The sequence below is a fragment of the Ovis aries genome, chromosome 19 (assembly GCF_016772045.2).
Source record: "Ovis aries strain OAR_USU_Benz2616 breed Rambouillet chromosome 19, ARS-UI_Ramb_v3.0, whole genome shotgun sequence".
In the NCBI taxonomy this organism is placed as follows: Eukaryota; Metazoa; Chordata; class Mammalia; order Artiodactyla; family Bovidae; genus Ovis; species Ovis aries.
Window position 1 is genome coordinate 26199344 of NC_056072.1, and position 25931 is coordinate 26225274.

At 37.8% G+C, this 25931-nt stretch overlaps 1 protein-coding gene across 36 annotated transcripts in view; it reads right to left on the reverse strand.

Annotated features, from left to right (window-relative positions):
* CHL1 (cell adhesion molecule L1 like) overlaps positions 1–25931 on the reverse strand; it is a 229243-nt gene that overhangs the window by 186240 nt on the left and 17072 nt on the right. For 23 of the 36 annotated variants that reach the window (XM_060402885.1, XM_060402862.1, XM_060402866.1 and 20 more), the window contains exon 2: positions 3024–3097. The exons of 4 other annotated variants lie outside the window; for them this stretch is intronic. The gene's annotated coding sequence lies outside the window, so the exon portion shown is untranslated. Of the gene's footprint in view, positions 1–3023; positions 3098–3172; positions 3657–11877; positions 11975–25931 lie in introns of those variants that run through there. 9 more of the 36 variants (XM_060402881.1, XM_060402855.1, XM_060402872.1 and 6 more) reach the window with 6 other exon arrangements.

A 25931-nucleotide genomic window follows, 5' to 3' on the forward strand; every position in this document is an offset into this window, starting at 1 on the left:
GTTCAATCCCTGGGTCAGGAAGATCCCCTGGAGAAGGAAATGGCAATCCACTCCAGTACTCTTGCCTGGAAAATTCCACGGATGGAGGAGCCTGTTGGGCTACAGTCCATGAGGCTGCAAAGAGTCAGACACAACTGAGCGACTTCACTATTACTCTTTTCAAAGGCCCAAGAACCAAGAATGCTGATGCCCGAGGGCAGAAGATGGGTGTCTCAGCTCGAACAGAGAACAAGTCCACCCTCCTCTGTCTGTGTTTTATTCACGCCCTCAGTGAACTGGATGATACTCACTCAAGTTGGTGAGGGCAGTCTTCTTCATTCAGTCTACTAACACAAACGCTAATCTCCTCTGGAAATACCCTCACAGACAAACCTAGAAATAATGTTTCATCAGCTATCTGGGAATCCCTTAGCCTGGTTAAACTTACATTTAAAATTAACCACCAAAAGGAGTATATGCATCACACTGCACTGAGAATATTTCAGAAAGGACGGATATAACTTGTCCTCCCCAGAGTATGGGAGTCAAGCCCTGATATAACTGAGCATGTGAAATGCTTTCTGAGAGTAGGCATGGATTTCACTGGAACATCATCTATACCTTCATGACAGCTTTACAGACCAGCAAGGGAGGTTGGCTATAATCAATCTTCTCTTAGGTAGTAACAGCATGATACTAAGATGCAAAAGGAATATACTACTCTGTCTTACTTCCTCTCAGGACATGCAGCCTAGAGTCCGATAAAAAAAAAATTCACTCAAATTCATAAATCAGTAGGAGGAGCCATGTGTAGAGATAAGCACCAGCAACCAGTCTCAGCACATGACCCAATGTGATACATCATTTTATCAGAGTACATATTTTACTGTGACCTTCCGCAAAAATACAGACACTATCATTCAACTACTTAATCCTTCTGTTAAGATATAAAGATAGTATCATCTCTGGATAAATTATACATAGGATTGGCAATGATTGAAACATATAAATAAAACTATGTTAATGTGCTATGCACAAACTCAAGCTCAATTTTTTTTTTACACTTAAAACATGTGGACTGTGCTGTGAACAAGTTCAGACACATTTTAGTGTTGAATAATATAAGAGCAAAATTAGTATTCATATATTATAGCCTATCAGTCTCTTGGGGATTATTTCACCCCATATTTTTAATTCTTGGGAGATTGTGAGGGGCTCTCTAAATCAAAGATTCTCAAAAGAAAATTAACACTGAAGTATGTTTGCATATGTGTGTACATGCTTCTGTCTGTGTGTGTATCCTTAGGGACTATAATTCCCTAAGCGCTTCCTGGAAGCTGCATAGTTAAATTTCTCAAGCACTAAAATGGATGGACAGCCAGGGAACTTATTTTGTAGAATTAAATAATGATTTGATTGATCATCAAGAGGAACACAAGAAAACAAACATAACAATAAAATGAAGTTAAGAATGTATGTCATGAGTGAGCAGTTGTTTTATAAGTTGCCATCCTTTTCCATGAGGTCAAAAGACACAATTATTAATATATCATCGTGACACAACCACAGTTAAGGTTCCTCATGGCAGCGTGCCAACATTTTTTTTAAAATTTAATACACTAGACATTGTATTTCATCCTTTAATTTCTGAAAAGATTTACCTAGATTTCTTAGGATCTAGAAATTCATTGGGATAAAATCATAAAAGTGTTTTAACATAATAAATGTACTCCTAATAACCACTCATCATCAAAGGATTTGATTATTCATCAGATTTCAAGAAGAGTTTTCTCTAGGAATATATCTCAAATGCTTTTTAATCTTCTAATAGACCAGTAGATTCACTGGAGTTAGAAAGACTGCACAGAGTTCCAAAGATCTACACACTACAGTAGAGGGGTAAAATCCCTCATCTGAATGAGACAGAGGGCACAGGCTATCCAAACCACACAAACAGCTTCCCCATAGACCTCTTCTTGGAATAGCCCTGCATTCATTTAGAAGGCCCCTCCTGGTTACCAGGAAGTAGGTAAGGAGCAATGACTCAAAAACTCAAGGAGTCCCATCTTTTTCCACACTGCCTTCCTTATAGTTACTAAGGTCCCCATATACAACCAGTATGTAGAAACATTTTGCATGCACCCAAAAATAATTCTACAGGAGTGCATATGCTCTTGGTTACAAAATGTGCTCTTGAAAAAGTAGAAAGAGTATTATTCTTCATTGAAAAAAATACCATTTTTTCCTCATACAACAAACTAGTGAATACAACAACAATAAAAAAGGAGCAGACTCACAGATACAGAGAACAGACTAGTGGTTACCAGTGGGGAGAAAATAGAGGCAGAGGCAATAAAGGAATACAGGATTAAGGTGAACAAGTTATTAGGTATATAAGCTAAAAGGATATATTATAAATCACGGGGACTAGCGTAAGTACTTCATAATAACTATAAATGTAGTATAACCTGTATAACCTTTAAAAAGTGGGAATCACTATAATTACAATAATATATAATATCATCACTATATTTACATAATGCTATTTATCGACTATACTTCAATAAAAATGCTATTTTTGTCTCAAATCACTTTGTCTTTAAAAACTTATAATGACAGTAAAGGTTAAAATTAACTGAATAACATATGGACTCAACACAGTGCTAATATGCATTACCAAAATAATTTGATTTAACCCACACCTATAGGAAATTACCACTATTATTCTAATTTTATGAACTAGGAAATGGAAGTTTAAAAGAGGCAAGTAACCTCCCCATAACCAGATCTATGTGTATCTGGCCCTTAAAAGAAGACTTTTTTCTCACTCTTCCAAACCCTTTGAAATTTGTTACAATTCAGCCTGGTATTGCACAAAGAGTTTGAACAAGCTCCAGAGGAGGACTCAGGTCAGATTCCACACTGACCCAAATCCAAGGGACAGTTACTAAAGCTGAAAGCCCTTCAGATTACAAAGGGGCTAGCTCTGTGTGACCAATGCTTTGAAAATGCATAAGGCACCTGATTAAAGACAATATTCTTACCAGTAAATTAAGTTCCCTTCAGTTCCACTATGATGTCTGTGGTATTAACACAGGGTCATTGTAGTTTACAGCACCTAGAGATAGATTAGAAAGTTGTAATTTTAGAGATAATCCCCATCTAAGAAACCATTTTTAAGTATTTTTTTTACCTTTTCCATGTTTAAGAAGGTGATTTATTTTTTCTTCCTCACTAACTCTTGAAAAAATTCCCAGATACCTAAACAACAGCATTGCTCTGTTGCTGAGAATAAAATACAGTCTTCAGATTTCTATCTATGAATAAACGAAACAGAGATGGAAAAACCAGCCACAAAATTACTCTTCTTATTGATAGAATTATTGATGTGTCTTCTTTCGCAAACTCAAGTGTTTTGCAACAGACCACAATTGCGCGAATTTCTTCTTGGCAGTCCTCCATGGACTGTTTTTCACAATAGCCACTTGCTTTTGTCTGAGGCTGTGACCCATCTATCAGTATAAAACTGTACAGACTGAAACGATGAGAGCTCTATCAGGAAGCACTCTCTGAGATCAGAACTCTATGAACTAGAGTTAACATAAACCTTCCGTTCAAGAGGCCATCTCTCACCCAGGTGTGTTCCCAGCAATCCTCCCATCTTTTAAAAAACCAACATGTGAAATGAAGGAGCTGTTTCAACCAGTACACACACTCTTTTTATTGTTAACTCCCGAATGATTTGTGGATTGGCTCCCAACCTCTAAAAGATTATTTATAAGCTTTTTCCAAATGCCTTCCCAAGAGTATATCTTTGAAAAACTAAGATTTTTCTGCTGAACATAAGGACGGTCAAAATGAGTCAAAGATTTTTGTCATACCAGTTGTCTTAATTTAATGAGCATCATTCTAAAGAGATAAATTCATTTAGTAATTTTAACTCATTCCGGTGGAAACTACTAATTAACAGTTTATAAAACTACAATATCTTTTGCCCTTAGAAGAAAGATGGTTAAGCTATCCGAGCAATACACTTTGTTTCTGTTCATTATTTGACGATCTTTTTGGCCTTATTCCAAAAGCTGTTGCCAAAATGCTATAAGCAGATTGCAATGCCTCCGGAGAAAAACTGACACCAATACACTGAAAAGAAAAATTCCATCCTGGCAAGAATGAGAATAGTCCTCACTGCTTTCCAACTGACCAAGTGACACACTGCACAGACTGTGCCCTGTATACTTTTGTTTAGTGGCCTCATTTTAGTTCCTTTCAGCTGACTTCTTACACTGTTACTGTTATAATTTTCATTATAACAAAAAGAACTATTTATGCATGGCTCACAAAGCCCAAAACAACATTTAACATGGCCCCTAACCAGTAAGTTCATGGTACACATAGCTTGAGTATAACTGTATTTATAGAGGTCTATAGGCTAATAGAAACTTTTCCCCTAAATACAGGAATATAAGAACAGGCCATCATTGTTGTATTCAGTGTGCTCTGTGTTTCCATAGTCACCTAGTGGGGAAAAGAAAAAATGAAATGTTTCATGTATGGATTCCAAATGAGGTTTGCTGATTGCCCTAGCTCATTTACTGAGACTAAAGTTAGATGATATCCTTTATACAAGCAGTGATAAATTGGATATATTCTACAGCCAGGTTCCTACATTAAGCCTGTTTAAGACATCTCTTCAAAATCCACCCATCTTGAACAGCTCCTGTAGGTAGCTCTTCCCAATGGGACTCACCTTTTAATCTACATGAGTCACTCCCAAGACAATAGGGATCAGTGACCATGCTGAAGTTATCCACACTTTCACTTAGCAATTTCAAGAGTGTCTTGGCATTAGGCATGAAGACTGTAGCTACTGATCAAACTGATTTGTATGCTCAGAGCAGCAGCATATGCCTGCTGAGCTCTCATCTGCTTCATTCAACTTTGGTTGAGAAGGCACTCACATTAATCATGGATTTAAGTTCTGTGCTGCTAATCCAATCACTGTGTGTGAGTGTGTTGTGTGTGTCTGTTTGGTGTTGGTGTATATAAAGGGTTATTTCTGTGTTATTAGGTCTCCTTTCATTCCTTCACGTTGTGGGTGTATGATCTCCAAAAAGGCATGAGAAGACAATTCTTTAGAATGCAACAATACTAGAACATATATATGCATATGTATACATATAATTCCTATTAAATACATATATTAAGGCATATATGCTGATAATAAAATATGAGCATATATGCTATTTTTATCTCATTGTATCTAATTCTTTTAAATTTGTCTGATTTTTTGTTTCCTTATGGTAAATATTAGCAGACCATGAATCTGTACAAATCTGGGATATACATAGGTGGGAGGTACAGGCTTAAAGATTATTTTATAAGGGTATGCACACACACGGGCTTCCCAGGTGGTTCAGTGGTAAAGAATCAGCCTACCAATACAGGAGACACAGGAGACATGGGTTCAATCCCTGGGTCAGGAAGATTCCCTGGCAGAGGAAAATGGCAATCTATTCCAGTATTCTTGCCTGGGAAATGCCATGGAAAGAGGAGCCAGGGGGGCTACGGTCCCTGGAGTCACAAAGAGCTGGACATGACTGAGTGATTGAGCAGACACGCACGCACACACACACACTACACTGTGCAGTCGAAAGCGTCTTTCTCATCCTACTTTTATTATATTTAGCAGGATATATAATCTTTGAATTTGTTTGTTTAAAGCCTTTACCCTTCCTCCTATCACCAGTGATACAGATACTAGTGTCTGTCTTTCCACACTTAGAGGTAAGTTGATCCTTTATTTTTCAAAATCCCTGTTTTTCTACCTATGAGATATGAATAACCACACCTACCAAATGTCATGGGAGGAATGAGGAATACTGAAAGGGAATCTGAAGAATTTAGAAGCATATTAAAGCCATACAGGCATTTGAGCCCTTCTTGGTTGTTCGCTTTTACTCAAAAAAAAAAAAAAAAAAGGATGACAAAAAAGCTATAGTGTATGCAAATCAAACTAGTTAAACTCTACTCACTTGTGGAAAAAATAACAAAGCACACCGGAGGGAGAAACAGAACTTTCTCAAAGTAAGAGGCACATAAAAAAATGGACCAGGGTCCACCTGGTGAACAGCAAACCCATGACAAGTGTCAAACAGGAGCTCTGAATCAGCTGAACTCAGGTGTACATGCCTTCCTGATATGGACACTTGGCTGCCCTGAGGTTATTTAGATTATGAAAATAGTGTTTTTCACACAATACGGCCTTTACAAGCAAACCTATGACTCCATAGTTACGCAGCAAAAGAAATAGTGAATTCTTCCAATGCTGGAGGGAAAAATTTACTTAATAACATGCGATGCTTCTACATGACACCATCCTAGGTTATTTTTAAGGTGAGTTCTCCATACCCACTGAATTTACAACAAATCATATGTAAATTTCAAGCTGCATTTTAGATAATATGAACCAGATCAATGGCTATCCTAAATATTCCTGATTGCTTCTACTCTATATTTAATACAGTGAATCTTGAGTTCCAAAATGGCAAATCTTGATTGTTGCTGTAATCCCAGTACCACTGATTGGCAATGCAATGACGCTTAAAAAATAAATTTTGGAAGAATGAGTGATTGAATGTATAAAAGTTACATGTATCAAAAATTAGTGTTACTTCAGTTCTTTAACCCGACAGTCCTAGGTATGAATGTCACTCTGATAGAACAGGGAGCACATTAACCAGTGTGTCTGACAAAAGGGACACAGGAGCATAAGGAAAAAGAGCCCGAGGAGCTAAAAGTAAAGTGACTATGAAAAAAGAGTAAGATGAGCATGCACTTACTGTGTGATCTTAGGCTAGGAACTTTCAGAACTCCAACTGTCCTGTTGGCAAATAAGGGATAAAGGTATCTACCTTGCAGTACAGTGTTGAGGGATAGGACTGACATGGACAAAACACTGAGCTCAGGGACTGGACCTGGAAAATGTTCAGTGACCAGAGGGGCAGCTTAGCTCTCCATCATCACCAGGAGAGAGGTAAAGGAATCGGGAAGGACACCCGATCGGTGTCCCCAACTCAAACTCAGTCAACACGTGGAAACCACATGTTATCTTAAGAGGCAGCATAGGAACCTTGACAACTGTTCTATAAGCTACCTGTGTGGGCATGTACATACATCATTCTCATGAGACAGAAGAGGATTTCTGTACAATGTGTGTGTGTGTTTGTGTGTGTTTTCACAAGTTTGTGAGTTCCTCAAAGCCAAGAAAAACACTTGTTTTATTAATTTTTGCTTCCCTAATACTCAAGTGTATTGGCTGTCAAATTATCAAAAACTGGTTGCTTATTAAATATACCCTGAATGAAAACGCATCTTCTTTGTATGCGTGTATGTGTGTGGGGGGCAGTATATGCATTTGGAACTGTCGTTGATGTTCCTTTTCCTTTTAAAATGTGCCTAATTTCAATCTTTAATCATTGGAGAATATCTGGTGACAAAAAATAGACTAAGAGCACTTCAGCTTTTAGTCAATATTTGGATCCATATTCTTAAGGCACTGGGATTGAAAATGCATCTTTCTGTTATCAATTGACATTTACTTGGCATGAATAAATGAGCTCTTGATTCAAATCATGGAGTTCTATGCCCTCAAAAATCTATGCCAAGATGCTTGGTTCAATTTTGTGTAATTGTATCTTTTTAAAAGGAAGTGATATAATATTCTTTAGGAAATAGACAGTAGTTGGTGGTACAGTAAAAATGAACACCCAATGGAACATCTTCAATATGCATAATAAAATGAAAATAAAAACAAACAGTAAATGTTTGCTTTTGGAAGTTCTTTATAAGCAAAACCTTACACAAGCAATATAGAAATGTTGCATTTCTTCCTACAAACACTTCTGAGAGAATACTCAAAAAGAAGAGTTCCTATTCTTGACCACTAGCTTTAGTATTTGTTTACTAAAACCAATTATTGATGTCCTACTAAGGATCATATGTGAATTTTTTCTAATATCAGTTGACAACATACTTTGCCCTGGATGTTGTGATAAGCAGTTTATGTATTATCTCACGTAACAGAGTGCCCTCTAAGTTAGGTACCATTGGCCATAATTTTATAGATGATGAAACAAATTCATATAGGTTAGTCTGTACAAACACACAATGAGAATGAGTGGCAGAGTCAAGATGTGCAACCAGTGTTTCTTCAAGGCCTACTTTCTCCGCTAGCTTATTTTTCCTACCACATCATTCACATCAAGTGCCATGAGTTTGATAAAAAGACTCCATAGTAATTATTTATCTATGTTCTGCCACATTTTGAGACATACATTCTTAAAGAGGTTAATAGCATAATACGATGAAATCAGCAAAGAATATCCCAGAGCTACCTAATAAATATTATTCCTAGCTCTGCTACTAGCATTGCCTATAAATAGAAAGTTTCTTAACCATTTTGAGGCTCATTATCTTCATCTACAACATGACAGTGTCAACAGTGATTGGGAGACTCTTTCTGCCTCAAAAGTCAATGATTACAAGAAAAAACTTCTCCAATAATGGAGCTGAAGAAGGTACACAGAAGGATAATTAAAATGTTGAAGAGGCTGAGATCATGAGACTCATAAAGAGGAAAACTAAAAAGTGTTTTGCAGGTAAAGATGAATACACAGAACATATAGATCAAAATACATAAAACCTTGAGAATACAGGAAAGTCAACATAATATCTTTTCTACAATCTCGGATTATTAAAATTTGCAAGAGGGACAATCCCTCAGAAATGAGTTGGGAAGCAATTCATACACAGTAGAATTCTACTAAGACAACAGGTCATGTATGTTAGAGAAACAGTTTCCAAAAAGGTCAAGGCAAGTGGACTCATAGTTTATTCACAAAAAGGAGGGTTTATATCTCACTATTTTTGAGAACATCATGGAGAACAATAAACCCTCTCAAGAATCCCTTGTGGATGGCTGATCTAGAAGGGTCTGGATTTGACCAATGATATCAATTACACTCAGGTACTTTGGCATTTGATTCAATGCCAGTAGGTAACACACAGTGAGTAATTAATACACGTGTCTGAATGAATGAGGTCTGCCACTTAAGAGCTGTGTCACCTTGAGGAAACTACTTAACTCGTGTCTTCTCTACAATCAAACGTGGCTGTGATTTCTTCTGTTGATGACCTGAGAATCAACATTATTAAACAGTAGGAAAAATACAAAAAGGTAACATTTACTGATAAAACTCCCAGCTAAGCAGCAATAGCCAAGCATCTAAGGCATTTTGTTGTAGCAGAATCCTGAGGTGGAGGAACATGAGCTGAGGCTCAGAGTGCATCTACAAGGCACAGATTCCTCATCACTCCCTCTGTGCTCTTCCAACCATGAACGCCAACGTGGCAAAACAACCACATTCAACTATATTCCGTAGTCACAGCACAAACCTTGAACCCAAGCCCCATATGACACCAGAGGAAGAGCTGGAGCTTTGCTAAATAATATGAATTAAAAGTCCCACCTCCCAGAGGTCAGAGTCTCTCTTCTGGACCTGTTGTTCTTCTGTTTATTACCTTGGAGTGTGATGGTCAGACACATTCCCCCATCTTCTCAATATGTCAAATGCATGCAAATATTAATAGAAAACATGTTTAAAATGGTTTTGAAAGCAATGAACAAAAATGTCAATGTTTTAAGAATAGATCAAGTCGATCATCTTTTCAATCTCAAAGAGGATCTAGATCTGATTTTATAGTACTTTCTAACGCAATTGGAGATTGTCTTCCCAGGAAGTAGGAATGTCCATTACAAATTGGCAGTAGCAATTCTGAAAACAACTGGTTGAGGAGCACTTGGCTGTTATATATGCTCCAAAATGCACGTATCAACAACCTCACATAAAAAGTGTCAGTCTCTCAGTCGTGTCCAACTCTGTGCGACCCCGTGGACTGTTGCCCACCAAGCTCCTCTGTCCATGGGATTCTCCAAGCAAGAATAATGAAGTGAGTTGCCATTCCCTTCTCCAGGGCATCTTCCCGACCCGGGGATGAAACCTGGGTCTCCTGCACTGCAGGCTGATTCTTTATGGTCTGAGCCACCAGGGAAGCTCAACCTCAGATATCAGAGAAGCAAAGCTCCTTTGACAAAAGCCTGAGCAAATCAGTTGACCAAGTGAATAGCAAGAATAAGGCCCATTTAGAGATGATAATAAGATATGCTTACGTGGGGCATGCTATAAACCAGGCACTGTTCCACTTCATATTTTATGAATTAATTTCATCCTTACAACTTTATGAGGTAGACAGTTTTTTTTTGTTTTTAAGGTCCTCATTTTGTTTTTAAGGTCCTCATTCCAGAGATGAAGAACTAAGGCACAAAAATTGTACATACTTCGTAGGGTTACAGAACGGTTTCTCCAGAATGTAGCTTTGTAATTTTGATAGGCTTTAATACTGCCAAAGACATTACTGCAGCATCAGAATGCTTTTAAAACAGACTCTTGTTGTTTAGAGCTGCAAGCTTAGTGACACAAACATTTCAAATCATGATTAAAGAAAGGAATCTCAAACCATCAAAAGACACACTGAAAAATGAATTAAAACTGCTTGAGAGTCTTTCAGGCACATTTAGGTAGGACAGGAAGTTAACATAGCTATTATTAGGACTTTTTGTCCCAAAGCATTGTACAAGGGGTCTTTGTTTATTCATTCAAGTATTTACTACTTGTCTGTGTCTTGCACTGTGCTAAGTCACGCCCATGAATGGGAGCCCTATGTCCCCCCAAAAGGAACTTGTCCAAACAAATCCAATCCCAGGATGCTATTCCCAATTTCCTGCATGACCCACACTCCACCTGCTGCTTTGGTCAGAGTATCTGCTCACGTGGCTTTCAAGCCTTGACTGGCCTTCACTGTTCTCATACCACTGGTTTGTGAATCTCAGACTGTCCACTTCCTTCTCAGCTTACTCAAAGAACACCCAAGGCTATACTCTCTAAACCCCCTATGAAATAAGATGAAGATTCAATCCTCTGTCCACCTTTCCCAGATATTTTCAGTATGGTATGTATTTTAGTCCACCACAGTGAACCAGTGAATTTTCAAGTGGTTTTACTACTCCATCCATGAAAAACTCATTTTCATCCAGGAATTTCATTTTAGAAAGGCTTTGTAGGAAATGACAGTTGGTTTAAGTGGATAACTGTGTAGAGCTTTTTGCTTTATTATGAATGTAATAAATGTTCACTGTAGAGATTTTTGGTAAAATATTAATGTGTGTGTGTGTGCATATACATATATACATATACATGTGTGTATATGCATATATGCTATGCTAAGTCGCTTCAGTCATGTTCAACTCTGTGCGACCCCACAGACGGAAGCCCACCAGGCTCCCCCATCCTTGAGACTCTCCAGGCAAGAACCCTGGAGTGGGTTGCCATTTCCTTCTCCAATGCATGAAAGTGAAAAGTGAAAGTGAAGTCGCTCAGTCGTGTCCGACTCTTAGCGACCCCATGGACTGCAGCCCACCAGGTTCCTCCATCCATGGGATTTTCCAGGCAAGAGCACTGGAGTGGGGTGCCATTGCCTTCTCCATATGCATATGTACATACATATAAAATAGATATCATCTATCAAACATAAATACTATTAACATTTAGTGCATTCCTTTCCCAAATTAATATATCAATATTCAAGGACTTCCCTGGTGGTACAGTGGGTAAGAATTCACCTGCCAATGTAGGGCACATGGGTTTGATCTCTGGTCTGGCAAGATTTCACATGTTGTGAAGAAACTAAGCGATGTACCACAGCTCTTGAGCCGATACTCTAAGGCCCACAAGCCACAACTAGTGAGCCCATGGGCTGCAACTACGGAAGACCACGCACCTTAGAGTCTGCGCTCCACAGCAGGAGAAGCCACTGCAATGAGAAGCCCACGCACCACAACGAAGAATGGCCCCCACTTGCCACAACTTGAGAAAGTCTGCACACAGCAACGAAGACGGAGCACGATAAAAAATAAATTGATAAATAAAAATTGCTTTTAAAATATATATCAATACTCAAATAGTGATATAGCTATACACACAAATATACGCATACTCATCTATGTATATATACTAGTTAATATCTAAAACCATAAACTGTTTAGCTATACATAACATTAAGAACATTTTGCTGTATTGAATAACCTAACATCCTCTTATGTTCATATGCTTGGGCCAATAGTCACATAACTGGAAATCTAGCTTGTGTATTTTTCAAATGTATTTTCAAAGAATATTGAATGCTGGAGAAACTGCTTATGTCATAACATTAGGTGAAACCAACAAAATTTTATAGAGTTTGAGCTCGGTTTTACCAAAAACTGATCTATATCTATAGCTACCTGGGGAATAACACTGGAAAAAACACATTATGAGCATTGCCTTTGTTGGGGGAAGGGGCAAGAAGAGATTAAAGATGATCCAATTGAATAGACATATTTTTAATAGTCATAAATTATTTTTTGCATCAAAATAAACATGATAAGAAATGAAAATACTTTTCTCCCAAAGGCTCCATAGTTATTTGAACTAGGTAAGTAAATGGCCCAATTTATCAAGCTGAAAAGAAAGAAACTGCATTCAAGTTTTAGGGCATAGGATGGGTATGGGAAAGCAAAAGAGGCAGCTGAGAAGTAGTCTAAGGAAACAGGGTAGAGTCAGGAAGATATATGAAGTCTGGGGAAGCTGGAGATAAAGACAGAGAAGAGATAAAAAAGAGATGAGCCTAAAACAATGTAATCATTTCACAATATATATGTATATTAAGCCATATGTTGTACACTTTAAATATAAACAGTTTTTGTTTGTCAACTATACCTCAATAAAGCAGCAAAGTAAAGTTATATTTCAATTAAAAAACAGAGATAATGTCTAACATGATGATCTTATTTTATATACACTCTTTGGCAAATGGAAACTTTGTTCTGCAAAATAGGTCAAAGGGCAAAGACCTAACTTCTAAAACTACGTAAATAAATAAGTAGCAGAGCATGGAAAAATTATTCTAATAACTGAAAAAAAATCTAAAACTGCTACAGAGATGTCATAAGATGTTCAAAGACTAAAATACGCTATCATTTATTGATATACTTTAAATGATATTTGAACTATCAAACTACTAATTTTCTATAATAAAATAGTAATCTAATTAACTGTAATGCAGAAAAACTATGCAAATTCAATGGCAACTCTCAAAATGCTTTTAATGGGGACCAACTCAAAATAATTCTGTATGAAGGGCTCCAGGGAACTGTGTACAAGCATTATAATATACAAACATAACTGTGTCACCCAAAAGACCAAATTAATAATTTGTAACAACCCCACCAATACGCAGACCTAGACCCTGATTCCTCAGTGCCCCTTTACAATGAACTAGATACACAGGAGATGTCAAAAATCTCTGAGTTAAAGAGATGAATATGTGAATTTTCAGTATAACTTTCTGGTCAACCAGCAGTGATTGCCATGATTTCCACTCCTGCCAAAAACTGATCAGCAAATCAATCAGAAATATAAGAGATTTCTGACATGAAGAGAGAGAAAAATCATTAGTGATTCTTTTAAAAATATTCATTAAAATAAAATTTATATTGGATTAAGTAAGGTGAAAGTACAGTTGAGGATCAGACCAGTACATTGAGGGTGAGATACATTTGGGGTGATAGAGAATAAGAAATAAAGTCGAAAGATACACTTTTGGTTGAAAACTTCAATTAACGTTAACTTTTTAACATGTTAAAAATAAACATTCAGAAAAAATTTTAATGCAAACCTATTCTGCAAAATTTCAAGCTTTGTTCACCTAGGGTTAGGCCCATTTCAGTTCTCTATGAAAGTGTGTATCTGCAGTGACGTAAGACATTTAAAGCAAAATGAAGAGAAAACAGCAATCGTGGTAATGATGGTGGTGTTTTTTTTAAAAAAAAAAAAAAGAAGGAAAGAAGGAAGGAAAGAAAAAAAATTTGCCTTAATTATGGGAAATCTCCAAGGTAATTTATTTTTTTTTTTACTTTTTATACATATTGGGGAAAGTTATTTGGATCTCCAATCTGCATTGATTTTATCCCCCAGGGAATCTGAGAAAAAGGAGATAGTATAACAAGCACAATTTCAGTTAGACAAAAACTCGGAGAAAATATAAACTAATATACTAAAATCACTTTTCAGATATCTAATCCTATAGCAGGAGGACTACCATTAAGGTGAAATGAAAATTAGTGATTTTTATGCAGTTAAGAGATTTTTTAACACCATTAGAATCACAAACATATTTGAAAATCTGGAGAAAGGTGACTTCAGAAATACAGACACATATTCATGCATTAAATATACCGAACACAATTACAGCAGTCTCCAGGGCTCCCCTGGTGGCTCAGCTATAAAGAATCTGCCTGCAATGCAGGAATGGCAGGAGATCCCCAGTTAGGGAGATCCCCTGGAGGAGGAAATGGCAACCGTCTCAAGTATTCTTGCCTGGAGAGTCCCTGGTGGGCTACAGTCCATGGGGTCGCAAAGAATTGGATACAACTAAAGCGACTTAGCACACACGCACAACAGTCTCAATGACCCCTCTGATCTGGGTCATTCAAACTATTCAAGATGAAGTTCAACCTAAAAAGAGGATTTTTCAGCAGTAAAATAGGGAACTAAAATATGTCGTAATTATTTAATCAAATTTTATTGCAAATTACCTAACTTAACAGTATGACATCTTACATTATTTTATAGCACTACATGATTTTTTAAATCTAATCCTTGAAGTAATTTTTTGTGTTAGTTTTTTTAAGTTCCTTTCTAAATCAGAAAAAATACAATCCAGTGAGCTAAGTTACTTCTTTAATGTCACACACAGCAAGTGACAAAGGTCAAGTGTACAACATCATATTGTGATTCCAATTCTAGTCCTTTCTTGACAATGTTATAACCTAGTTTATATGTTTTCTTTTTTAAGTGGTTTTTACTTTGTGAAGTTACACAGTTTAAAATAGCACAAAACAAACTCAATCTTTTCCTGTGAGAGGAAAACTATTTCTTTTCCCAAATCATCAGCTGGTGATTTGTTACGAACCAGTGAACAAGCTGTGGACCATAGCTTCCTACTTGGGATTTTGTCAGTTTTAAGTGTTTGCTTTTATCTATTTCTGTTTAACGTGATAACACAAAAGTCGAGAGAAGCACCACTTCCTTAGTCTCTTCACATAATCTGGGCATCATACAGTAACTTAAAAGACAAGTTTTATTCTCTTCATTATATACCAAATGCTCTGAATTTATTTTACAAGAGACCCTTTGATCCTTCAGAAACAAGCTTCTTTTTGAAGCCCTGGCAACATAGTGCTCAAGAGGTCTCCTCCAACAGGGGCCAGTGGGTCACTCAGCACACATTTTAAGTACTTACTTTGTATAGCTCCTGCAGCTTTATACTACTGCAGAAATTAGGGGTAGCAGGGAGAGGGAGGATCCATTCAAAGCAAAGCAAAACAAAAGCAGCAAACAGTAAGAAGGGTTCAACTCCTTCCCTTAGTGAGCCCTTGGTGAAACGGAGACAGGAAATTTTATCTAAGGAAAGTAAGGATGGTGGACTGAGGAGGGGCACACGCAGGTAACTAATTGGCAAGTCCAAGATGAAACAGATTAAGGTGAAAATCACATGCAATCAACATTATTTTCTGTTTTCTCAAAGCCACATACAAGATTACAAGGTACAATTTGAACCCAGCTAAAAGGATCCCACAGAAATCTCAAGTCATTTTATAATTCCAAAAGAGTGAAGGAACAAGTAGCTGAGAGCTAACTAATTATCTGGAAAATTCAAGCAAAACATCGTTTCCTCTAATCCTCCCATATTCACAAATATTTTAGGAAATACTAGGCTCTAGAGACCTATATATTCTAAAAAATGGACCAATTTCAGAATAGCCAATTCCACTTTGGACCCTCATCTTCTTTTGGTTAGAGAAACGTAATATTTGCAGGTTATTTCTTGCATGAATCACTCACTGAGTATACCTGGAGCAGATGACACTGAATTGCTTCTGTGTTCTAGGGAGAGATTTCAATGGACACGAGGGGAAAGGACCTGGTCAGTGGACATTTTGGGAATTATGCTTTTTTCTGTCATTTTTACACATCATTTCTCAAAATTAATGAAGTTTCTGAAGGAAGTAACAATTAGAAAAAAGGATTAGGACAGACTTTACATAAATTTTATCAGATACAAACCATGTTGGCAGAAATTATAATTAATAAACAATGAAATGTAACACCATCCTAAACAGAAAGCAGAATCTCCTTAGAAACAACACACAGGGCTAATACAAAAATCAATGTTCACTGTGCTGGTTGCCTGCAAAATTACACAATTAATCCTGCGTAAACTAACCTATCAGCAATGGACTCTGCAGGATTCCTGATAACTATTAGGCTGCACAATGTATTAAAGAAAGAGAACCTTAATGAGATCCCATGAGAACCTAATGATTTAAATCATGTTCTTTTCCTCCCTAAAAGAACATTTTTACTCCACTTAACGGACATTACTTTCCACATCTGATACACATATGGTCAAATTCACCATTAAATCAAGTACCAGGAACCAGAGGACAGCCTATCTTCAGTCTAAAATATGCTATTAAGCTGATATCAATGTAATAAGAGGATTTAGAAATCTACTTGAAAAAGACGTCACTTATATTCTTAGATTTGATAGTAATATACTGCTATCCTATGTCAGTGGGCTCTCATAGGGGCTAATGAGCTATTACAAAATTGCATTACCACAAGATACACCATACGAAGACATGTAGTCTTGTGGGGCATTCAATTTATGTAAATTATAATCTGGTTTATTTTACCTCAAAAACAACTAGAAATAAAGAAACCACTTAGGTATAATCGTTTTAAAGATATTGCCACTGTTACACATGTGGTTACACTTACGTAACAGTACAAGCAATGAGGCTGACATTCATGTGAGAGTACTTTTTTGAATATTTAACATATAAATAGACAAGTCTGCGGAGTTTAATCAGAAAAACAGTTCAAAAATTTTTTGATGATTGGGGTAAGCCTTTTAGGGACTTTATTCAACTCTTAGGATTGACTGTAATTCCATCTATCCGCCACTTAGATAGAGGCAAAGTGATTCTTCAAGCTCTCCCCTGTGCCTCCCTAACATACTCAGGTAAACTGAAATTCTCATGGTAAAGAATCTGCCTGCAATGCAGGAGACCCAGATTCAATCCCTGGGTTGGGAAGGTCATCTGGAGGAGGGCATGGCAACCCACGCCAGTTTTCTTGCCTGGAGAATCCCCATGGACAGAGAATCCCCATGGACAGAGGAGTCTGTGTCAACAGAGTTGGACACGACTAAGCACAGCACAACACAGACATATTATTGTTAAACATTCCAATAACATCATTAAATTTGGTCTTGACTTCTTCTGAGTCTTGATTCTGTAATCTTGACAACAATCTAGTCATAGATGAAATCCAGTTAGGCACTGTCCACCTCTACCCCTAACTGCATGCCAAAATAAACAGATGTATGGATGGATCTGTCTGCTTAGTCATCTGCAGATTGATAAATACACAAAGGCACTTAATTGCAATAAGCAAAAGTGAGAAAAAAGGAAATGCTTTTTTTTTTTTTTTTTCCAACCATTTTCCTGGAGCCGGTGTGGACATCCCGGAAAGCCTCACCTGAAAACTCACAAGTATCGGCTGGTTTTCTCCCCTTTGCCTCCACTGCTGGAATCAAACAGAGGAGGGTCCAAATATCACAACGAAAATTGTCAGCAGGAGGCTGGAGCAATGAGTACGCGTATTTTAAGGGGTAGAAAGATGGCGGAAAGTGGGGAGAGACAAAAAGAGGGAAATCCAGGAGGAGAAAAGAATGTAGGTGCGCTAAGGAGAGCCATTTGCCTGAAACGCTGGAAGCCTCCGAGGCAATAAAGTCAGACGACATTTCTGCAGTGACATGGTATCATGAAACTGCAGCAAGGACCCACACATGTAGCACCTTGCCACACATCACCTATTGTCTTTCAAAATGATATGAGTCTTTGGGCTCTTATATTCATACAATAAGAATCAAAAACGGAAGAGAAAAGACAGAGGTTTGGTTTGCTCTTTTTATTCTCATTTAGCTCAAAAGCACCGTGCTCTCCTATCTGGTCCAAGGAACTAGTACCGACGGCTCAGCAGCATCACTAACGGAGCACACATACCTGCGCTATTCTAGATCCCAACCTCAGATCTAGCTTCTCAGGGCTAATATATCACTTCCTGTCTCATGTTTCTTCTCATATGGCTTTTCTAAAAACATACAGTTTTTCTAAAAACAGGCAGAAATTATTAAAAAGGATTTACAAGACAGCTCCCTGCTTGGTTTTAATAGATGAGCATTCATAGGTGGCTATTGAAGAAAAAGTAAGATGAACATGGAGTAGAGAGGAGATGGGTAACATTTATATTCCCTATAGATCCTGGGAATATCTGCACCTGCTACTTGCTTGTAGGATATAAATATTAATTTTACCTCTGAAGACTCCTAGTGAAAGTATTTACCTGAAATAATAGGCATGAATTAACCTGATAACCAGTTTTCATAAAATTTTTTTTTAATTTCCAGCAAGACAATATTTTGACAAGGACTAAGACATGCTTCTTACACTGTTTTCAAAACTCTCCCATGTGAAGTCTACTCAGAAAATTATTTTTCTTTACTGAATTTTCTGCTAAGTCCTGGGGAAAGGAAGAAGAACTGTGGAAAACGAAGGGAAAGACATAAATCATAAGCACCATAGGGTAAAAATTTTCTCTAAGAAGTCACAGAAATATCCCCACTTTTAAAAGAAGACAGCAAAGCACTGACTCCCTCATTATACATTCTTAAGTATTGCTCTCTATTTTAGATATTAGAGAAGTATAATCATTGTTTAGTTCTTAGACTGTGGTGGTGTGTGTATGTGTTCGTGAGTTTCATTATGAGCATGTGTGCAGGTGCAAATGAAAGGTAATCATTTTGTGTTTGAGCCAGCTTTCACTTTTGGTTTACGTGCTATCTTAAAAAAAAAAATCCTTTGAGAATCAATTCAGGCTCTACTTTATTGGATGGTTCTCTAATTTATATTCATTAACAGGCTTCAAAGATATTCAATTTGGTTTAACTTAAGGATCAAATAAGAGACAGTGTGATACCCTGTGCAGTTTCCATCACAGCACTTTTTATTGATCTATTAATTGTGTATCTCCTGAGCTAGACTGCAGTCTCTAAGTGTCGGTACCCATCCAGTTGCTTGTTATTGTTCCTAAACTTAACACAGAACTTAGTACACACTCAGAGCTCAATATTAAATTCAGAATGAATAAAAGGTTTAAAAACTTAATCTCCCAGTCAACTAGTACCTAATACAGTCCTTTTCAGTTTTTTCAACTGATTTTTTGCACTTTTCTCTCCACCGAACTTTGCATGTAACCAACATGGGTTTTGATGCTTTACTGAATCTAATAATGTTCACAATTGCAGCAAATACATTTTTAGTAAATGCTTCATTCCAGTCACTGTTCTAACAGTTTTTAAAGGAGTAATTCATTTACTAACATTGAGACCATCTTCACAGAAACCTCAACACAAACCAGGTGGACTCTAGAAGCTGAAAAATGTAAGAAACAGATTCTCCTCTAGGGGCTCTAGAGGGACACAGCATTACTGACATTTTGATTTTAGGACTTGTAGTCTAAAGAACAGTAGGCCTTCAGAACAGTAGGAAAAGAAATTTAAAGCCACTAAACTGGTGGCTTTAATGGCAGAAAGCAAAGAGGAACTAAAGAGCCTCTTGATGAGGGTGAAAGAGGAGAGTGAAAAAGCTGGCTTAAAACTCAGCATTAAAACACAAAGATCATGGCACCCAGTCACATCACTTCATGGCAAACAGAGGGGGAAAAGGTGGAAGCAATGACAGATTTCCTCTTCTTCAGCTTTAAAATCACTGTGGATGGTGACTGCAGCCTGAAATTAGAAGATGATAACTTCTTAGCAGGAAAGCTATGACAAACCTAGATGATGTATTAAAAAGCAAAGACATCACTTTGTCAACGAAGGTTCATATAGTCAAGGCTATGGTCTTTTTTCAGTAGTCAAGTACAAATGTGAGAGTTGGACCATAAAGAAGGCAGAGCTCTGAAAAATTGATCCTTTCCAACTGTGATGCTGAAAAAGACTCTTGAGAGTCCCTTGGACTGCAAGGAGATCAAACCAGTCAATCCTAAAGGAAATCAGTCCTGACTATTCATTGGAAGGACTGATGCTGAAGCTGGAACTTCAGTACTTTGGCCACCTGATGCAAAGAACTGACTCACTGGAAAAGACCCTGATGCTGGGAAAGAATTGAAGGCAGGAGAAGAAGGGGATAACAAAGGATGAGTTGGTTATATGGCATCACTGACTCAAAGGACATGAGTCTGAGCAAACTCCGGGAGCTGGTGATGGACAGGGAAACCTGGCGTGCTGCAGTCCATGGGGTTGCAAAGAGTTGGACATGACTTGGTGACTGAACAACAACAAAACTAATGGTAACTGTTTAGAGCAACAATAGAAAACTAATACAGGTTGTGTAATATACAAATGTGCAGATAACTCATATTTTAGAGGACCAATTTCTACTCTTCACAAAATAGCAATTTCTTTTTACAAACATAAATCAGATCAAGTTGTTTTATCTGCCTGAAAAACTGAATAGACATTTTTTTTTCTCAAGGAGGAAATGCAGATGCCCAATAGGTACATGAAAAGATTTTCAACATCACTAATCATCAGTTCAGTTCAGTTCAGTCGCTCAGTCATGTCTGACTCTTTGCAACCTCATGAATCACAGCACACCAGGCCTCTCTGTCCATCACCAACTCCCGGAGTTCACACAGACTCACGTCCATCTCATCCTCTGTCGACCTCTTCTCCTCCTGCCTCCAATCCCTCCCAGCATCAGAGTCTTTTCCAATGAGTCAACTCTTCGCAGGAGGTGGCCAAAGTATTGGAGTTTCAGGTTTGGCATCATTCCTTCCAAAGAAATCCCAGGGCTGATCTCCTTCAGAATGGATTGGTTGGATCTCCTTGCAGTCCAAGGGACTCTCAAGAGTCTTCTCCAACACCACAGGGAAATGCAAATCAAAACCACAATAAGGTATCTCCACACACCTGTCAGAATGGCTGTCATTAAAAAGAACACAAACAACACATGCTGGTTAAGGATGGAGGACAAAATAGAACCCTCGTATATTGCTGGTGGGAATGTATTAGCGCAGCCACTGTGGAAAATAGTATGACAGTTTCTCAGAACACTACAGACAGAAACTCCATTTGACCCTACAATCCCATTCCTGGGTACATATCTGAAAAAAACAAACACTAATTCAAAACATACACGCACCCCAATATTCATAGCAGCATTATCTACAACTGCCAAGATATGGAAACAATCTAAGTGTTCATCAACAGATGAGTAGATTAAGATATGGTATATATACACGACGTAATATTCCTCGGCCATAAAAAATAACAAAATTTTGCCATGTGCAGCAACATGGATAGACTTGGTGGATATAATGCTAAATGAAGTCAGACATGGAAAGACAAATCCTGTATGATATCACTTACATGTGGAATCTAAAAAATACAACTAACTAGTGAATTTAACACAAAAGAAGCAGACTCACAGATATAGAGAATAAACTACTGGTTACCAGTGTGGGTGGTTTTGTGGGGGCAGGAGGGCATGGGGCAGGGGAGTGGGTGGTACAAGCTCTTGGGTATAAAATAGGCTCAAAAATGTTTGTACAACACAGGAAACATAACTAATATTTCATAATAGCTAGGAATGGAAATTAACCTTTAAAAATTGTATTAAAATGTTTAATTAATAAAATTTTTAATTTGCTTAACTGGCTGGAGTCCTTTGAAGTTCCTATACTGCATTTGAAATCTGTATGCTCACACACAACCTACAAGGCCTTATACGGTCTGCCCTAACCTCACCTGCGCCAAGCTCTCCCATGCTCACCACACTCCTGATCCCAGCCTTCTGTCAGTTCGTGACTTCTACCCTGCCTTTCCGCTCCCTGCCCGTCTGCCTGGAACTCTGTTCTTCTGGCTCTTCTATTTGCCTTCTTCCCTTTCAGGCTCGGTTTGAAAGTCACCTTCTCAGAAAGCCCTTTCTAAAGTAGGTTCCTCCTCTCATTTTTCTCTATCACACTCCTTGTTTCTTCCCTGTAAATGATTTCATTGTTTACTTATTTATTGGCTGACATTTTCAGTAATGGCAAATTCTGGGAGGCAGGGAATCTGTCTTCATCTTAATGCTTAGCACAGTGCCTGTGATTTATAAACAGCTCGATGAATATTTGATGAATGAATGACTCCTTGAAATCAAAATTACACACACACACACACACACACACACACACACACACACACTTTTCTTGAAGACATTATTTCTTCTGTTTTCTACCTGGTAGCATAGCTATACCCCCACAGGTAAAGTTTTCTGATACTATTACTTCCCAGCATCAATCTGGTCAGATCAAATTATTCAGGAGTTGTACAGAAGGTAATTCCTCCCTCGATACACATAGGAATGAAAGGAAAAAAAAATCAAGCTACTAAAAATTCCCTTCCTCTGCAGACTTTTAAACTGCTAATCAGCACAAGCAGCTTGTAGCAGATTGAGCTCAAAGTGTTGCTGAAATGGCACATAACTAATTTCAGGTGATTTAATATCTTACATTGCCCTAGTGAAAATATTGACACAGAAGAAGAATATGATTTGGAGTCTTTCTGCACTGCTGAATTCGGTGTTAGCTTTGGAGCCTCTGTCAAGGCATTTTCATTAATCAACACTGCTGAAAAAAGGAAGTCTGGGTGTGGCATCCAGAAACCACTGCCAACTTGGGAAAATGCTAGAAAATGGTCAAATGCTAGTTATCTGGGTATGAATATTTAGAAGCCCTTTCCAAAAATGTATAGTCCACTTGGTCCGTTTCAAAGTCACATCCAGCAATGTTTCCTGAGTGGTCAATGGCACATGCCTGTGGAGGAAATAGTCTCCCAAATGTATTGTCAATACTCATAGACAATTAGTTTTGTTAAGGTAAATATGATGTTAAGATTCTTCTGGCAAAGTCACATCTTACTACTGCTGCTGCTGCTGCTAAATCGCTTCAGTCATGTCCGACTCTGTGCGACCCCATAGACAGCAGCCCACCAGGCTCTCCCGCCCCTGGGATTCTCCAGGCAAGAACACTGGAGTGGGTTGCCATTTGCTTCTCCTCACATCTTACTAACGGTGTCTATAAGTACAAAATTTTCTGTTTTGTTTTTGTGTTTTATAAACAGGTCTGGTATACACTAACTAGAGCTCCCAGGTGGCTCAGTGGTAAAGAACCCGCCTGCAACGCAGGAGGCATGGGTTCAATCCCCGGAAAAGGAAATGGCAACCCACTCCAGTGTTCTTGCCTGGAAAATCCTATGGACAGAGGAGCCTGGCAGGCTACAGTCCTTGGGGTCAGAAAGAGTCAGACACTACTTAGCAACTAAACAGCAGCATATACTGACTTCTAGGGTTCAGAGGTCATTGTTTTATTCATAAGAGCATTCTCTAGTATATTATGTCATAAACAACTCTCATTAACTTTATGAACGAAAATAGTTAAACTCCTGACAACACTGAAAATAATACAAAAAGCAAGGAGACCTTTCCAACTGCCATATAGGAAAGCCAAATTGAAATTATGGGACATCAAAAAGAAAAATAAAACTGTAGTATTTTGAATTATTGTGCCATACACTTGCAAAAATGGATTTCACCCTCATTGGGTCAAATTTCAAATACCAGTAATGCTATTTCTCTCACAGTACTTCAGTCTCAAGCTGTACCATTCGACACAGTTTTTAAATATCATTTGATCAATAGTGCTCCTCTAAAATACAGCAATGCTTTTTAAACCTCATATTTTGTTCACATATTCTGGCAGCTAGGTCTCAGATCCTACATTCTTAGGTTTAAAATATGTCAACTACATATATTCCCACTCAGAACATGCATTATACCCATTTTTAAAGGTTTAGGCTGGAAGCTGACAAATTTGATTAAAATGACTGATTCATGGAGTCAATGAAAGAAAAATGAGTGGAAACACCGAAAGTCAAACAAATTCAGAAATCATAAAATGGCAAACTCAGAAGTAAATTTCACCATTGAATCATTCAATAGATGTCAATGACACCTTTGTCAAAGTCAAGTTGTAAAGCTTTTGAGAGATGCTTCAATGCACAGAACAGTTTTATAATTAATCACCTAGTATGTGGCCAAGAAATAGATGTCACTTTTTGCCCTCAATAAACATGCAGTGGCAAAGGCGAATCCACTGACAATTTTAAGAGGTTTTCACTTCGCTGATGAATGCTTTATGAGAAAGCATAGCCTAAGCGAGTGAATGCAACATAAGTGAGGTTTGGTGGATATACAAAGGATCAATTATATACACATTTGTTTGTGTGTGTGCATGTACTTAAGTGTGTTTAAATTTTCAACTTTTAGTCTTTAAATTATGCCTTGCCACTGTTACTTATTAGATGTGTGTAATTAATCTTTATAAGAAGTTCCTTCAGAAGAGTTAGAATATTTCACATCACTGTAACTATTGCTTTATAAACTCTACTAATGGAAGCACTTCTTCAAATAGAACTCCGAATTTTTGTGTATTTCTAGGTATGGATGAAAAATTCATAGCAATTAATACAGGGTGTATTATTCAAAGAGCTGTCAGAAGGAAGAATATCATTACGAACCAATACTGTGGGTGTTTACTTTTGTACTTTTTCTTAAAGTAAAATTCCTTAAAGTTGTAAGTTTATACAAAAATGTAAACAAGAATTTAGAGAATCGTTAAGAGCTCATAGTCAGATCCCAATATTGGAATTCATTATCATTAATTTCCTTTCCTCTCTGTTTTTTCATTTCACATGCATATTATGTATAGAAAACTGACCACAGTATGTTCATACCTGCAGTATCTGAGCTTGCCTAACTAAGAACAAGGTCCTAGAAATAGCAGTACTCTGAAACACAAAGATATTAACCCAAAAGGAAAAAAAAAAAATGACAGTGCTGTTTTTCTATTGGTTCTCTGGCCACATCACAAGGTCGCTGGCACCAAACAGCCCTATAATAGCTCAGAATGCCCATACCCTTGACCTCTCTGCCAATCAAGAAGGCATCTGGCTGGCTCCCTAAACACAGATGCTGTGAAGTCACCATCTTCCAACTATGCTTGGCTTTCTCTAAGCCTACTCCAAATTAGGGTGGGAAGGCCTTCCAGAACATGAGAAAAGTATGCAAATCGCACTTTATCACATCAGGTTTTCTCAAACAGCACTAGATTACACTATGCTGAGGTATATTTTGTTGATGATACACTGATAAATACTGCTAAAAATCAAATGCTCATTAAATAGGGTTTGAACATTTTCTATTTCAGAAAAATTATAATTGCAATGGAATTTCTTCTTCACCTTTCAAGTTCTGCCTCTTCTCTGACATCTTTGAGTAGTGCAAGGAGATCCAACCAGTCCATTCTGAAGGAGATCAGTCCTGGGTGTTCATTGGCAGAACTGATGCTAAAGCTGAAACTCCAATACTTTGGCCACCTCATACGAAGAGTTGACTCATTGGAAAAGACCTTGATGCTGGGAGGGATTGGGAGCAGGAGGAAAAGGGGACGACAGAGGATGAGATGGCTGGATGGTATCACCGACTCGATGGACATGAGTCTGAGTAAACTCTGGGAGTTGGTGATGGACAGGGAGGCCTGGCATGCTGCGATTCATGGGGTCAC